Below are 17,163 nucleotides of genomic sequence, written 5' to 3' on the forward strand. Positions count from 1 at the left end.
CCTGCAGAAGGGAGAAATTAATTTCTGTTGTATTTTTATCATAGCAACTCACACTGAAAAGAACCAGTTCCTACTGGTATTCATTTACTTTCTGCCCAATCTTCCTCGGCCCTTCATCCTCCAGGATCTGGATAGACAATTGTGTCTAGGCAGCCAGAAGCAAAGTGAATTCCTCTTAGGGCCTCATCCAATGAGCAAGAGATGCCCATGGTTCTAGATCTCCAGTTCAGGTTAGAGAGCATACTTTATCATGCTCCACCTGCCCCCATGGTGACCTTATAATAAGACTTTGCCTTCTTCCCTCACTCTACCCACTTTCCTGAGACTATCTTCTAAATAAGTCACCCCATAAGTTCTTGTCTCAGGCTCTGCTTTCAAAGTAGAACTAATCCATGCTTCTCTGGGTTGTCTTTTTTACATCCCACCTATATATGAGATTATGCAATATTTGTCATTCTGTGTCTGACTTATTTCACTTAACCTAATGTCCTCCAAGTTCACCCATGTTACAAATTGCGGGTTTCCTTTGAAAGGTTGAATAATATTCCATTCTCTCTATATACATATATGTATATACATAAATACATACATATATTCCACAGACTCTTTATCCTTTTGTTTGTGGATGGGTACTTACAGTGTTTCCACATTTTGGCTATTGTGTTAGTGCTTCAGTGAACACAGAAGTACAGATTATTTTTTTCAGATACTGATTTCATCTCCTTTGGGTATATATCCAGAAGTAATATTGCTGAGTCATATAGTAGTTCTGTTTTATCTTTTGAGGAAAATCCAAATTGTTTTCCACAATGGCTGGAGTCTATCCCTTTTAAAAATCAGAAACATTTTCAAACATTACAAAGCAGAGAAGCAGTTTTTTCTGCCAGAACTAAGTCTATTTATATCGTATGTCGAAGTCTTCTTATTTAACCAAAAACAAAAACACTATGTCTATCAAAGCACTGGCTGTAAACTCAATACATGTTCAAGGGATATTGGCCACCAAGGTGGCCAAAGGATGACGAGGTGAAAGTTCTAGAATTCATATCATCTGAATTGCTTGAGGGAAAGCACGTTTACCTGGGAAGAGGAAGCCTAAAGGATATGTGACACCCACTATTAAATTTCTAGTAGATTGTCACATGCAGTGGGAAGTATATTTATTAGCTGTGATTCAAAAATAAAAAATAGAACCAATAATGAGAGATATAAGACACAAATTTGGACAAAATATAAAGATACGTTTCCTCACAACTAGAACACCAGCACTGCTCAAAGTGTGACCCCTGGTTGGTTCCTGAATCGTTGCTGTGACAGAAACTGAGAGCAAGCATTTATAGCAACATCTAATTGCTGTGACATCCAATCATAGCACAGCTGGTGAATGGGTTAGAGACTGATCCTCATCAAATTCTATGGTGTTTGTCATTCACAGCAGGACAGGACTATAATATGAACATGAGTCTGCTCACACCAATGTATGTCAAATCCAGAATCTACTGCTTTCATCAGTTAAAAATGATTTAATTTACCCATGAATTTCAGAATAAAATTGTTGAGCCAGGCTACCGATAAGAAGCTGAAGTTAAAATTTTTAAATATAATATTATTTGCTTTATTAAATTTTGAATAAAAATTTAAAACTAAATGTCCTTAACCTGTTGAAATCACTTTAAAAATCACTTTTCCAAATGAAGAGGGAAACTTGTTCAAAGTACACTGTATATGTATATGTAATTGTCACAATGAAATATTCTCACATTGTTAATATATGCTAACTTAAAAATAAAATTTAGAAATCAGTCATCCATTCCCACCAAACTTTTCTGGCTTTTCTATAGCAGATATTAAAGCAAAACATAGAAGCAATTGAAATAGACTTTACCCCTGAGAGTACATCGTTTCCAGACTAATTAACAAGGAAGAAGCAAACTCATTTTCCACAAATGGAATCTGTTCAGACTACATGTATAGGTATTCAATGCAGACATGTGCTGTTTCACCCATAACTTATTGTACCACTGAAAAATTACAAAAATTTACTAGTGCAATACATTTCTTTATATCAATTACATAGCTGCACACCTGTAATTAAGAGTGTCCAATTGCTGTAATTCATTGTTTTTAGGCTTTACTTATTTTGAGGACATAAAAGAGAATTTTATGCCTATGAACCTAGTAATAAAAATTGTAGCTTATACTTTATGTACTTTTTAATTTGCTTTTTCTAGCAGTCTATCACATTTTATAATGTACTGACTTGAATTGAATTGGAAATTTTAGAAATTGATCCTCAACCACAGTGATCAGGGAGACCCCAGTGCAGATTTGCAGTTAGAGTTGGAGGACCCCTGCCCAGAGGCTGCACTAGGAAAAGCTGTTTTGAGGAAGCAGTTAACAGGGGCTTACCAGGCCCCTAGGTACAGGGTCTGCACACAATAAGACCTCAGGGTTAAATATTATTTGTATGAAATAAACTTATATAAACACAACAAGGGGATTGGACTATGAGCACATGATAAAAGCGAGAGCACACAAGGGAGGGGTGAGGATAGCTAAGACACCTAAAAAATTAGCTAGCATTTGTTGCCCTCAACGCAGAGAAACTAAAGCAGATACCTTAAAAGCAACTGAGGCCAATAGGAAAAGGGGACCAGGAACTAGAGAAAAGGTGAGATCAAAAAGAATTAACCTAGAAGGTAACACCCACGCACAGGAAATCAATGTGAATCAATCCCCTGTATAGCTATCCTTATCTCAACCGCAAAAACCCTTGTTCCTTCCTATTATTGCTTATACTCTCTCTACAACAAAATTAGAAATAAGGGCAAAATAGTTTCTGCTGGGTATTGAGGGGGTGGGAGGGAGAGGGAGGGGGCGGAGTGGGTGGTAAGGGAGGAGGTGGGGGCAGGGGGGAGAAATGAACCAAGCCTTGTATGCACATATGAATAATAAAAGAAAAAGGAAAAAAAATTTAAAAAAAGAAATAAACTTATAGGCATTGTATAAATTGGACACAATTGCAAATATCAAATTATGAATGGTATAAATTGCAAATTAATTATTAAAAATACCTCTGTACTAAGGTTGTAATAGAGAATTGAAGACTCTACCCAGCTCAGATGAGTAAGGTTTGATTGAAATAAAATTTCTTTTCTTAAATAGCTTTACTATCTTTTGAATCAGTGTACATTAATGGTACAATGGGTTTCGGTGTGGCAATTGCATACATTTTAAACAAGTAAGGTATATTTTAGACAAGTTTACCTCCTCCTTTACATTCCCATTCACTCTCTCTCCACCCTCCTTTTGCAAGCAGTGTTTCAGGGTATGTGGCTCCAGTGACAGAGTGCCTGCTTTGTGAGCGCCTGTTTACAAGCATGAAGCCCTGTATTCAAACCCCAGTCCCATCACACAATGCTTGGTGGGTTTCATTAAACTGTCTTCAGACATATACATGTAGTGGAAATAAAGCTCCTTTAACTTCAAAAATTAAAAACTTCAACACACTTCATCACCATCTTCAATAAGTCTTGAAGATGTGGCAGAGGTTAAAAGACTTGTAAGGAGCACAGTGCAGTGAGAAGCTCCAAGGACCACTGCTATGAGTAATGAGTAGAAAGTAAAGAAAGGCAAATACTGACTCAAAAAAGTAAAAGAATTTTATGAAAGCTAGAGATGTTATTCAGTGGTTGAGTATTTTGTATGAGGCTCTAGGTTTGAGCCTCAGTACCACAAAGAAAAAAACTTTTTTTGTCAATCACATCTGTTCAGAAAAGAGCTACCTTGTGTGATAATCAGTTCCATGTCATTGTCCTATGTCCTAGTTTACTAAAAGATTGGGGGAATTGCAGAGTGGATTCCATCAGGTAGAAGAGCTTGCATATTGTAAGGTTCTTAGTAACTGTGCCAAGGGCTGTCTGTGCTAAGCCTTTTACAATGCAGGATTTTATGTTTACCTCATAGAAAACCTAGGACGTAGGTATCAATATCTCTACTTCATAAATGAGAAATCAGGAGCCCAGAGCAGTTAAATATGTTCACAGCCACACAGAGGCAGTAGGAATAAAGTTTCATCCCTGGGTTCGCTTGCCCCATGCTCAACGAGAGCACGATATTAAAGTCCCATGATTCTATGTCCTCAAGACTGTGAAATGTGACCAGAAACCTAGAATGAGAGCAAATATTTCCAAATTCAAAGTGATCAAAAGTTTTATGAAGTGTTCTTTAAACTTTGGGGCTCTTAATTCTCTGAAGGTTTCCAGCAGGTCCTAGAACCTCCCTTTTCCTCCCTATGTGTTTGTCCCCTTCTTGTCACCTTCCTCTTTCCAATCTAAAGTGTTCAGAACTCTCACAAAGTCAGGAAAAGATCAGATGTCATGGGTACCCTGCAGACTTTCTGCTTTCATCCCCTCCCCAGGATATATTAAGAAACATGGCTAGGGACATATGACTAAAGGAATGAATCGCAAGGGTGGAATTTCTGCACAGTGAGAAAGAGTATTATATACAGAAGATCTTTCCAGCATCCTAACCATACTGCAGAGGGCAGCACTGAGCCTGCCTAGCAAATAGTCCTGCTCTTAGTCACCTTTCCCAGTTGTGTTCCTGGCACATGCAGATTCATTGACTTGGGCTCTAGAGGAAGATTTACAAGTCCTCTTTTCAAAGAGAGGTCTGTCAAGTGACTTGAGTAAGACCAAGCACTCCTTCTTTGATCCTTGAAGAAAAAGGAAAGAATCCCCAAGGTTCTGACTCACCAGCCAAGACACTGAACCTGAGCACCCAAGCCTAGTCCTGGTCCTTGAATGTGTTGGCACTCTTCCGTCTATGCTGTCCATTTCTTTTGATTTTGCAGACCCTGAGTCATTTCTGCAGATTCCATGAGACCAGCTGGATGGCCAGCATCCAACTCTGTGTTATTTGCCTTGATGGATGTGCATCCTCATAAGCATTGACTCAGGGCACCTGTCTCTCCACTCTGAGGACAACCAATAGTGACTCCATCTTCCTTCACCTGTCTTCAGCATTTGGCCCATTGTACAGCAAAGCTGTCCTTTTCTCATAATGGATTGTGTAACTGTATCTACTTAGTTCTGACAGTACTTCTAGCTTTGTGTATCCTCCAAACAGATGAATAATTTTCGTTTGTGCATTTCAATGAACTTGGGGAACATTCAAGGTTCAGAGGTACAGCTAGAAATATTTCCAGAAGGATGAGTCAAACAATGTCAGAGGTGACTGGGAAAGAGAAGAAAGGGCTCTGCCATGCCTCTCTTGGGAGCCAACAGTCCTGATGTGCACTTCAGGGTCACTGTTTCCAGTTTGCAAATCCTTGGCTGTTGAAATGAAATGTCTGCTTCTTTGTTCTGCCTCCCGCTTTCTCCTCCTCTCTCTCCTACTCCTTTCTCCTTCATTTCTCCCCTCCCTGAAAACATTGCCTAATATCCCAGATAACCTGCTAAGCCTTTCATAGTTATTAAGAGATTTCCTTTCTGTAAGTTTTCAGAAGCCTGCACATTTGCCAACAGTTTGATAATTGCTTTCTAAGTCAACGTGACTGCCCCCATCCCCAAGGATGTGACTGGGAAAATGTCCAGAGGGGACCCTTCACTTTTCTTTCTCAAATTCCACTATAGTATGTGTCTCATATAAACAAGAAAGTCATCTTAGTAGGAAACTAAAGGTTCTTGTAAAGAATGCAAGATTTCCAAATATTCAACAAAAATATTCCCAATCCAACACTAGTTAACAATATCATCCCAGATTGTGGTCCAAGATAAATTGAGGATTTGCCTATCCAACAGCTTCAAGATGTTCAAAAGGTGTCAAAAATGGCAGAAAGATCTGACACTCATCAAAACATTCAGTTAACCTAACCCGCAGCCTCTGGGGCTTCATGAATATATAAACTGCAACAGTTGAGGTGAACAGTTTGCTTGACTTTGACTCCAGAGGTGCTGATGGCGAGCAGAGCCCAAATACTTCCCAGACACAATTATGTAGAGCAGCTCTAAATAATAGTGACCAGCCTCAGTGAGCATTTTGCACACAGTGGTCATTAACATCGTCCAAGTACTTTGCAGAGTTTAGCAGAAGTATTTTGAGTGTGAACAAATAGTAGCAACTGCACTTGGAAATGCTCAGTAGAGTTCACCTTCCCATAGGGAACAGGGAATTTTGGCTTCCTGCTCCTGGCACCGTGGTAGGACTCCTCCTGGAGCCCTTGGTCCTTAGCCTTGGAAGCAGCTCCTGCCTTGAATGCCAGCTCAGCCACCTGAATGGAAGGTTCAAGCTCTTTGACGGCCAAAATGCTCCAAGCTCTTTCCATTTTTATGGCGCCCCATACATTCCACCCATTCTCTTTCCTCTTTCTCCTCCCTCCTCTTTGAATGTCTCTCGGGCCCCTCTGTGGGCTCCTCTTCTGCTCCTCAACCTTTATCTTTTCATGCTTCTTAGCCTTCCCTTAGAAAAAAAACTGCCTTTCTCACTTCTTATACCCTTTCTGGACAAGCTTGGCCATTCTCTTAGCTTCAACACATACACTGAGATCTCCCAAGTCTACAGACCCCTCCCCCTCAAGTTCTCTCTCTCTCTCTCTCTCTCTCTCTCTCTCTCTCTCTCTCTCTCTTTCTCTCCACTTCTTCAGGATCCTGTTCTAGGACCTAGTATTCTGATGCTTTGGACATTCTTTTGGGATATCCTACCATTCCTTCAATCTGTACAACTTTGCCCAAACAAGAAGGCAGCATGGTGAGGTGAGAAGTGCATGGAATTTGAAGCCATGGGGGATTTAAGTTCTAGTTTACTTACAATCTGTGTGTCTGGATCACCCATCTCCACTCTCAGTTTCCTCATCTAGACCATATGACCAAAGTGGCAGGGCTGCTATGAGGGTTAGTATCCTACATGGGACTTTTCTCATAATAGGCCGAAATAGTGGTAGCGATATTATAATAATAGCAACATCAGCAGCAAAGACAAAAGCAGGTAACAATGGAAATTGCCGTACCTTCTGACTGTGACCTTCTGCTCCCCTGCCCAGGTTGGACCTCCACTGTTAGTTACTCTCATAGACTCTGCTCCTCCTGCTTGCTTCCCTCCCTAGGACCTCCCCATCATCTGTGCTCTAATTACAATAAATGTCTTTATCTACTCCCACAGAACCCCACTATGAGCCAGGAAGTTCTGATAAAAATTAAAAATCAGGTAACAAGCCTATTTCTCCACCGCTATCTCAAAAATCTTATTTCTGAGACTATCTCTGCTCTCAGCTGCTTGGAGAGATGAGTACAGGCCACACTGGCTCAAGGGTGCTTAGGGGTGGCTGATGAAGTGAGGGATTTCCATGGAGATCAAAGGGGAAAATAGGACACAGCAGAAATAAAGGCAGTAGAGATGCTCTATCTGGCTGGGTGCTCTGCCCTTGACTTTGGCACCAATAGCTCTTAAATGGATGTGGTTGTCCACCTGATATCTCAAAGGGTAAAGATGTCCTTTAAGGATTCTACTTCCCTTAGAAACACTTCAGCTAGGTCAATTGTAACCTTACAGAAGCATATTGGAACTCTACTCAATTTGAAAGTGTTTTTATTTCTTATCTTTTTAATCAACTGAGTGAAATAGGTATTTTTATTAACTTTTCATCAACATATCTTTCTGAGCTTCAGGTAGTGTCCCCTTTCCTTACAAAATTACATGATTTAGTGAACAAAGCCATGTTATTGTGATCCGTGCCCTTCATTCCTTCAGAGACCGTCACACTCTCCACCAGCCTTAATCTTTTCAGTCAGGAGAGCCCACATGCCAAGAAAGCAAGATAGCCCTAATTTAGGTGGAACTCAGCATAGCATCAGGAAACTGGAGCTAACCCACCCCACAATATGGTACCACACTCAGAAGACAATCCCTCAAATCACCCCATCAGCCTTTTCCATTTCTTGGTCCACATCGAAAATGATACCTTACACATGGCTCCCTGGGGTAAACCAAAGAAGCTGGTCACAGCTAGAGGTAACTAGGCTACAATTCCAGAGAGCCCAGGACCTTCCTGGCTGCTGATCTACTGAACGGAGAGCAGTATCTCAGACACACCTGTAATCCATTTGTAGCAGCTCAGCGTGCCCTGGCACCCCATTGAGAAGCTCTACCTAAAAGATTGCCTATTGCCTGAGAGACCAATAGAATGTTCATTCCATTAAATAAGATCTTCTCTTCAGAAAGTCCCAAGTCTATTTTTCACCTCAGTGTTCACTTCTCTGAAATATGTTTCCCATTCAGTAGTCAGTGCCTTGTCACGCTCAGCAAGGAGGATGACCTGGTGGCCACAGTAAAGAATCAGGAGTCATGTGCATTCTGAATTTATGATCCAGCAGCCCCAGCTTCTGACTCACTCACATTAGATGACCTGTGGAAAACCACTGGACTTTGACAGGCCATAATCAGACGAGCCGGAAAATGATATCAGAATAGGTTTCTTCTGGAAACCAAACACAGTGTGAAAATTGAGACTTCCTGAGCAGATAAATTAAAAGCAAGCTGTACAGGAGGAGCATGACAAAAGCCATATGTTAAATTTTGGCAGAAGCAGGACAGAAAATAAGCATAGCCTATAATATCACACAGTATCACAGTCTTGCACACCTACAAACTGCTGAGCTGGGTTGACAAGTCCCCTGTCCCTTCTGTGCCATAAACGCTATGTTGGATGCTTCATGGATCCTGGGCCAGGGAGTCCAGGGTAGAATCCTGGCTCTTGTACATCTGAACTGTGTGGCATTGGCCTGTTATTCTACTTAGTCCACATGGACCCTGATACTTTACTGCGGCAAAGGGAAGGGTTTTTGTTTGTTTGTTTTTGTTTTGTTTTAAAGTACAGATTTTATTTCTATTTTTTTATTATAAATCTTTAATTGTATTGCTTTTTTTTTATTCATATGTGCATACAATGTTTGGGTCATTTCTCCCCCCTTCCCCCACCCCCTCCCTTTCCCCCCCTACCCCCTCGCTACCCGGCAGAAACTATTTTGCCCTTATCTCTAATTTTGTTGTAGAGAGAGTATAAGCAATAATAGGAAGGAACAAGGGGTTTTGCTGGTTGAGATAAGGATAGCTATACAGGGCATTGACTCACATTGATTTCCTGTGCGTGGGTGTTACCTTCTAGGTTAATTCTTTTTGATCTCACCTTTTCTCTAGTTCCTGGTCCCCTTCTCCTATTGACCTCAGTTGCTTTAAGGTGTCTGCTTTAGTTTCTCTGCGTTAAGGGCAACAAATGCTAGCTAGTTTTTTAGGTGTCTAACCTTTCCTCACCCCTCCCTTGTGTGCTCACACTTTTATCATGTGCTTGAAGTCCAATCACCTTGTTGTGTTTGTCCTTGATCTAATGTCTGCATATGAGGGAGAACATATGATTTTTGGTCTTTTGGGCCAGGCTAACCTCACGCAGAATGATGTTCTCCAATTCCATCCATTTACCGGCGAATGATAACATTTCATTCTTCTTCATGGCTGCATAAAATTCCATTGTGTATAGATACCACATTTTCTTAATCCATTCGTCAGTGGTGGGCATCATGGCTGTTTCCATAACTTGGCTATTGTAAATAGTGCTGCAATAAACATGGGTGGTGCAGGTGCCTCTGGAGTAAAAAGAGAAGTTTTATAAACAGAAACAAAAATGATTGTTTTAAAAAAGGAATTTTGGAACATTAGGGAGGAAGGAAGAATAATGAAAAGAGTCATTCTTTTTCTTCTTGAGTTTTATAAACACTGTCTGATGTGATATGATTTTTGATGTATACAGGGAATATAGTTAAGACAATTTAAGTGTGGAAGGATAAAGGGACCTAAAGAAAGTCATGATGGGGGTATGATGTCTATACATATATATAGTAATGTCTACATTACATTACAAAAATTTTATCCAAAAAGACACACTGCAGATATATCAGAATGGAATCCTATAAAAAGGTCAAGTAACCCACAAGAAAGCAAAGAAAAAAGAAAGAAATTGTGCTTTCTGTTTGAAAGCAAAAAAAGTTAAATGTCAAATTTAAGTGCTAAAATATAATTACATTAAATATAAATGATATAAATACATCAAATCAACAAATGACAACAGAGTAGTTAAACATATACACACTGGCCTCTGTTACAGATGAATAACTTGCTCAAGGTCAGAATTACTAAGAGCCCAAACTCCACAGTGTGGAGAGTAAGCCAGGCAGCATCACCCTCATGACAAGTTTTCTCCTTGCCCAAAACCATTTCCACCCCATGGTCTGATATCCTATGCATGCATTTATTAAGCAACTCAGAAAAACCACTATTTCAAAACTCTTATATTAAGGTGCTAATCTTCCTGAGCCTATTAGCCATTCAAGTATTAATTAAGATGTTAATTCAATACAGAACTTTCTAGCACATAAAGTTACTGCATTGAAGGACTAAGTCTTGAAGGGAGAAAGTAAAGACTGAGGCAGATAGTTGAAACCTCTGGTGGTAAGAATGAATATTAATGATATTCCAGAGTTTAAGGGATGAAGACTTAGCAAGAGCTGTCGTGATGGTCAGTAATCTCAGGCTGAGCACACACAGCATCAGTGGCTGCATACATCAGATGGGAGGGATATGTCTCAGACACTCACTGAGTCATTCTTACTTCTAAAGGAACTCAAGTTTTAACCTTATGCAAAAATGTGTACATCAAAATAGAAACACAGTTCTGAGGATTCTGATGCAGTTATATAGTATAACTAAGGAATGGGCCCCTCTACTGGTCCACCCAGGACTCTTCTTGGTTTATTCAAGTCCTTCTTCCTATCCCATAAGTTTTCTGGCCAATAAAATCTGAATCATCACGATCCATCATCCTTCCTGTAACTCATAGTCACTCGGGGGCTCAGGCTAGCCGAGTCTGTACTCTTGCATCTGCAACGCGCAGAGTATGCAGAATTCTCAGTTGCAAAACACGGAGAGCCCAGAAAGAGACTGGAAGCATACCAACAGGGTTTTCATGGCTTCCACCTGGAGGTGCCATGTGTTCACTTTTGCTCACATTATACTGACTGGAAACAGTCATGTGGCTTCATATAACTACAGCGGGATGAGGTCTTTGAAGTAAATAGAATATTCAGTGAACCCTGCTGCCCTCTTTAAAACCCAGCAGCATATCACAGAGGGGTTAAAAATCAAAATTGTACCAAAATATTGTGTAACACTTTTGTTTATTATCTCAAACCAGTGAGTATATAAATACCAAATAGTTTCATTTTCTTCCTGTCACTAATTGCAGCTGTGATCTCCTAAGCTTCCTCTTCTTGTCAATTAACCACATCTCAGGCAGACCCCATAGCTTTCTCACCGTTCACATTTATTATTAGTCCAGGCCCATCTGGTGCAGGGTAAAACTACACCCAGATACCCAACACACAGTTGTTCCTTTCCCCCCTCCGGTGAAGGTGAGGCTTGTATTGGGCTTGTGGGATGGCAGGAGCAGAGCTGACATCCCCACTCGCCTTTTCTGCAACTCTCATCCCCTGGAGTGGAGAGGAGTCATGGCTTGTTTTGAAATAACTGTTCCCTCACTTGGGTTGAGAGAAGGAGTGGGAATGAGTTAACTGCCATTGTCCTTCTCTCTGGGCTCTCACTTCTTCTGTCACTAATGCCCTGGCATTGATGAAAGAGGATAAAACATGACACCACTGCGACTCCCACAAGGACAATAACTATGACCTACCTATCCCAGTCCTCTGTTATGCAACTAGGGATGTTAATAGTGGAACTAAAGAATGGTTTTACCAACACCTGGTAAGCTCTGGCCAGGACAGGCAGGGCTCTGGTTCCATAGCTGAGGCTGCCTTTAGAACACAAGGCCCTGATACCTGCTGATTTCTGCTATGGGCCCTGTCATCAGCTCCAGGGCCATGGACAAAACTCTCAAACCCAGGTGCTGAAAAGGGTGGAGTCTCCTTACTCAAGGAGCTCAATCTAGAGAAGCACATGTTGTACTAGGTGAGACAGGCTGGTGAGTGGAGTGTAAAATCTGGTCACTCAGGGATTTATGCTGCAAAGGGAAACTCATAATTGGGACTTGATGCTCTGAAGCTGCCATTTTTTAATATTCTTGATCGTTTTATCCTTGAATGTGCATTTCATAAGTGCTGTGGGTTGAATTGTATCCCACCCCTCCCATGGTCCAATTTTGACATAGAAGTCCTTCCTTCCAGTACCTGAGAAGGTGCGCTTCTTTGGAATTGAAGTCATTGCAGATATAATTAGCTAAGTTAAAATGAAATCCTATGGAATGGGGTGGGCCCTAATCCTATATGACTGGTATCGAAAGGGGGCACAGAGATAGACATGTTCAGAAAGAAGATAATGTGGAGATACAGAAAACACGCCATCTATAAGCCAAAGAATGTCTGAGCCCACCAGAAGCTAGGAGGAGGCCTGGAACAGATTCTCCCCCACAGTCCTTAGAAGGAACCAGCCCTACCAACACCTAACATCAGACTTCCAGCCTCCAGAATTGTGATACAATGAATTTCTGTTGTTCAAACCACTTGGACAACTCTGGAATACTAACTGTAAATGAAATCCAGTGGGACAACAGGTCATGTAGCAGGGTCTCAGAGCCTCAGTTGAAGTGTTCTCAACACACATCCCCTTGGCTATCCCCCCTACTCAATGGCCCCTGCCCCCTGCACATATAGGGCTGTTGGAAGGCTTCAGGTACACACATGCCAGGCTTTGAGACACAGTGCTCCCACAGGCTGCCTGTGGGGGCCTTCCTATGTCCATGGAGAGGGAAATTAAATGACAAATTAGAACAAACATGACAAGTTTAAAGAAAGACCAAAAAATGAAGAGAATCATGTTTTGGGGTTTTTTTCCTAAGCTTTGAAAAGGGGGTCTTCCACTGTCATTTTTTTTTCCACTGTCATTTTTCACAGGGCTCCACAAATTATGTAGCCAGCCTTGTAAGAGAGAATAATGAAGTCTCAGCACACTGAGGGAAGCAAAAAAAAAAAAAAAATGGAGGGAAGAAGTACTGATGGCTTGGGGGCCCCGGTTCCAGCTATTCCTAAAGCCCAGATATAGGAGCTGTGGATTATCTGAGGCATACATTATTCTTATAATATATCCCTCATTTATTTTAAAAAAATTAGTCAATTGTTTCATTGTCTATAGCCAAAAGAATCCTAGCTAATAATAGCATAGCTACATTTATGTGAGTTTGGATTCTTCGAATTCAATCTGGCACAAAAAATTTAGATAAATAAAACTTAATTTTATGCACAAATTTTGAAATAATGTGAATTTTCTAAGTTTAAAAAAATTCCTCTAGATAATATCATTTCCTAGTGCGCTGGACGAATGGATTATAAAGTGTGTTAAGATAACATGTTAAAACCATCTTATCTCTTAACAAACAATCCACCACTCTTTTGTAACAATATGTCATAAATCATGTCCTTGTATTTACACTTATAACCTGTGTAGGTTATTGAGCATTCATTATTATTATAACTTAAAATCTTTTAATCTGTGATAGCAATATCATCCAAGCATTCATTAAGCAATAATAATGCCAGCAGGGCAGGTGGAGTGGTTCAAGCAAGAAGAACGCCTGCCTAGCAAGTGTGAGGCTGAGTTCAAACCCAAGTGCCCAACACTCCCCAAAAAAACTAATGCTAACAATACTTTTGAACAAAAATGAGATGCACTAACATCCTATGAGGAAAACCAGACACCTGCTATTTCATGCTGAGATTTCAATTTAGCAAGGTGCACAGAAAGAGTGGCCATGGAAGATGCTAGAGAAGTGAAGCAACATTAACAGTGGCATCTTTAAAGTCACAAAAAATTATTTTAGGAATCCAAAGATAATGGAAATTTTGCAGTTCACATGGTTGCCCAGCAATGTCATGTAACATGTTCCAAACTCCAAAAGTTGAAATTTATAGCCTTTAAGAATGCGCTCTCTGCACTTTGTACACTTTAATAATTTTATTAAAGGAATAATTTATAGGAAAATGAGTCTTGAATTATGTAAGACCTGAATTAGGCAAGGCCTTCAGGAATGTGTGCTCATACACAATGTGGCCACACGACTGCCTCCTTTTTGACTTAGGAGCCAAGCCCAAGGGCATGCCAGGAGTGTGTCTGGGACAGGCTCTCCTAGCTTCTTGGCTTATCATCAAAGCCCGTCAGTGGGCAGCTCCCCATCACCAGCCTTACAAAAGGAAAGATGGGAAAACATCTTCCTGGGAGCTGAGTAATGGCCAACATGCATACCCCCATCTCACACCAGAGCAGTGACCAAGGAGCAACTGGCCAGTGCTAGATGGGACACCCAGTCTCATCCCCACTGGAGACGCCTAAGGTCAGGACTGAGGTCTGCCTGGCAATGGTCCCCTGTTTGCCCGCCTTGTCACATGGGCACAGCAGTTTGATCATATGAGCAGCTTCTTGGGAGAAATGCACTCTCCTCACACAGTGAGCAGATGCCACGCTGATTTGACAAATCATTTGTAAACCATTTGAGAGTTTTTTTGTCTACTCTAAGGAGATGGCTGGAATCTCCAACTGTGTTTTAATGTAATTGTTTCATGCTGCCTAGGAAGTTTGGGAGGCAACAGTAACCACCTCCATTGTCTAGTCAGATGATGGCAGATCCACATCCCTGCTGAACACAGCCTCTGTGCTAGGGCCACCGTGCTTCAGCCTTTGTCCTTTTGCTCCAACTCCATTCCACAAGCCTACTGAACCTGCCAGGTGCTAAGCAGGGGCTCATCCTGTAGAGGAAACAGAATAGATGACAGACAGGCCTCGCCCTCAACAAGCTGATGTTCTGCCACTTGACTTTTGAGCCATGACCTCAACCCCTTTTAGTGTTTTTAGTTATTTTTTTTGTCTCATATTTTTGCCTAAGCTGGCCTCAGACCACAGGCCTCATACCTATGCCTCCTTCACAGTTGGAAATACAGACATATGCCACCATGCTTGCTTGTTTGTCCAGTTGGAGCCTTGCTAACTTTTTGCTCAGGTTTGCCTCAAATCTCAATCCTCCTGATCTCTACCTCCTGAGTACCTGAGATTACGGGTATGTATCACCATACCCAGATCTACAAATGACTTCTTATGTCTGTGCACAACATATTCATACATGGATTGCTATATAAAATAGCAAAGGGCAAAAGGCAGGTTTTTAGCAATCTCTTCCTTGGCCCCTCAAACTCTGCCCAAGGAGACATGACCTCCAAAAACCTTTCCCTGACAACAGTAGTGTGCAAATCTATAGTTCGTAAAGTTTAAATAATTCCAAAGAGTTGCAGAGCCATAGTGAGCTTAACAAAACAATAAATAAAATGCCCCAAAAGAGTTGGAGCAGTCAGGCATGTAAGGTGTGTGCCTATAATCCCAGCATTCTGGGAGGCTGAGGCAGGATTGAAAGTTCAAAGACAGCCTGAGCTTCATAGTGAGTTTGAGGCCTGCTTGAGCTACAGAGTGAGGCCCTGTCTCAAAATAAATAAATAAATAAAAACAGAAGAGTTGGAGTGAAGATAAATTAACCCATAAGATGAATGTCTGGGAGATGGAAGAATGTTGCTCAAAGGTGAATTGCTCTATGTGGCAACATGAGGCAGCCTGGTAAAGGGCAACCACTAGGAGAATCGAAGATCTTCTCAAACACAGAGTTCTTTCCCACCCAAGTGGTCTCTGCCTAGAACCCTCTTCCCACACTTCTCCATATGGTCAACTCCTCTTTGGCATTTAGACCCCAGCTTCAATGTGGCCCCAGGAAATGCCTTCTCTGACCACCTCTCAGTTATTTGCTCAGTCACCACCTGATTCTACATTAAACATAGTGCTTATGACATGCAATGCTTTGTTTTATTTTTCAGTGCACTCTGTGACTGCTCTTGCTATTAGCAGACTGAAATACATGAAGGCAGAGAGCTCTGCAAGCCCTGAGTTACTGCTGTGACAACAATTCTTACAACTGAGGCTGGCCCATGAGAGACAGCCCATACTCATGGAGTAAATGCATGAGTAGGCTCTCCACTCCTTTGTAGGGCTGTTGGTCTCCATGTGCTTGCAATCTCGATGGAATTACAGTAACCACAAACAACTGTGGCCATGATGATGGGTCCAAGGTCAGGGCACATAAATCAGAAAGAGCAAATGAGAGAATGAGAGTCCCCTGGGCGAGCTGAATACATAGATACGGTAAGCATGCCTTATTCACAGATTTATTACACACAGTTTTGACCAATTTTAGTCAAATAATAATAAACATTTTTTAAAATTGAAAAAATTTCAAAAACTTCCCAATTTTTTAAACTCCTATGTGTATTGTGCAGCTCACTTGCTGCAGAGAAGCTCTGAGTAAGACCCATGTTACTGTCAGTTGTGTTTAAATTGTGTGATCTGCTGAGTGTTTCCCTGCACTTCATTTTGTGAATATCTGCCACCCAAACAACAAGGTTCCCAAAAAGCAAGATACAAGTTGAGATGCTTAATTTAAGTTATAAAGTGAAAATTTCAGATTTATTGAAAAGTGTTACAACAATGGGATTGGACTTTGAGCACATGATAAAAGCGAGAGCACACAAGGAAGGGGTGAGGATAGGTAAGACACCGAAAAAACTAGCTAGCAGTTGTTGCCCTTAACGCAGAGAAACTAAAGCAGATACCTTAAAAGCAACTGAGGCCAATAGGAAAAGGGGACCAGGAACTAGAGAAAAGGTGAGATCAAAAAGAATTAACCTAGAAGGTAACACACACTCACAGGAAATCAATGTGAGTCAATGCCCTGTATAGCTATCCTTATCTCAACCAGCAAAAACCCTTGTTCCTTCCTATTATTGCTTATACTCTCTCTTTAACAAAATTAGAAATAAGGGCAAAATAGTTTCTGCTGGGTATTGGGGGGGGTGGGGAGGAGAGGGAGGGGGCAGAGGGGGTGGTAAGGGAGGGGGTGGGGGCAGGGGGGAGAAATGACCCAAGCCTTGTATGCACATATGAATAATAAAAGAAAAAAAAAAGAAAAGTGTTGCCTTTAGTGGAAGTTAGGCAGCATTGTGGGAAAAATGAATCAAGCACCTGCAGTATTCAAGATAAAGAGCATAAGATATGATTGAGGTTTTGCTGGAC

The sequence above is a fragment of the Castor canadensis genome, chromosome 12 (genome assembly GCF_047511655.1).
Source record: "Castor canadensis chromosome 12, mCasCan1.hap1v2, whole genome shotgun sequence".
In the NCBI taxonomy this organism is placed as follows: Eukaryota; Metazoa; Chordata; class Mammalia; order Rodentia; family Castoridae; genus Castor; species Castor canadensis.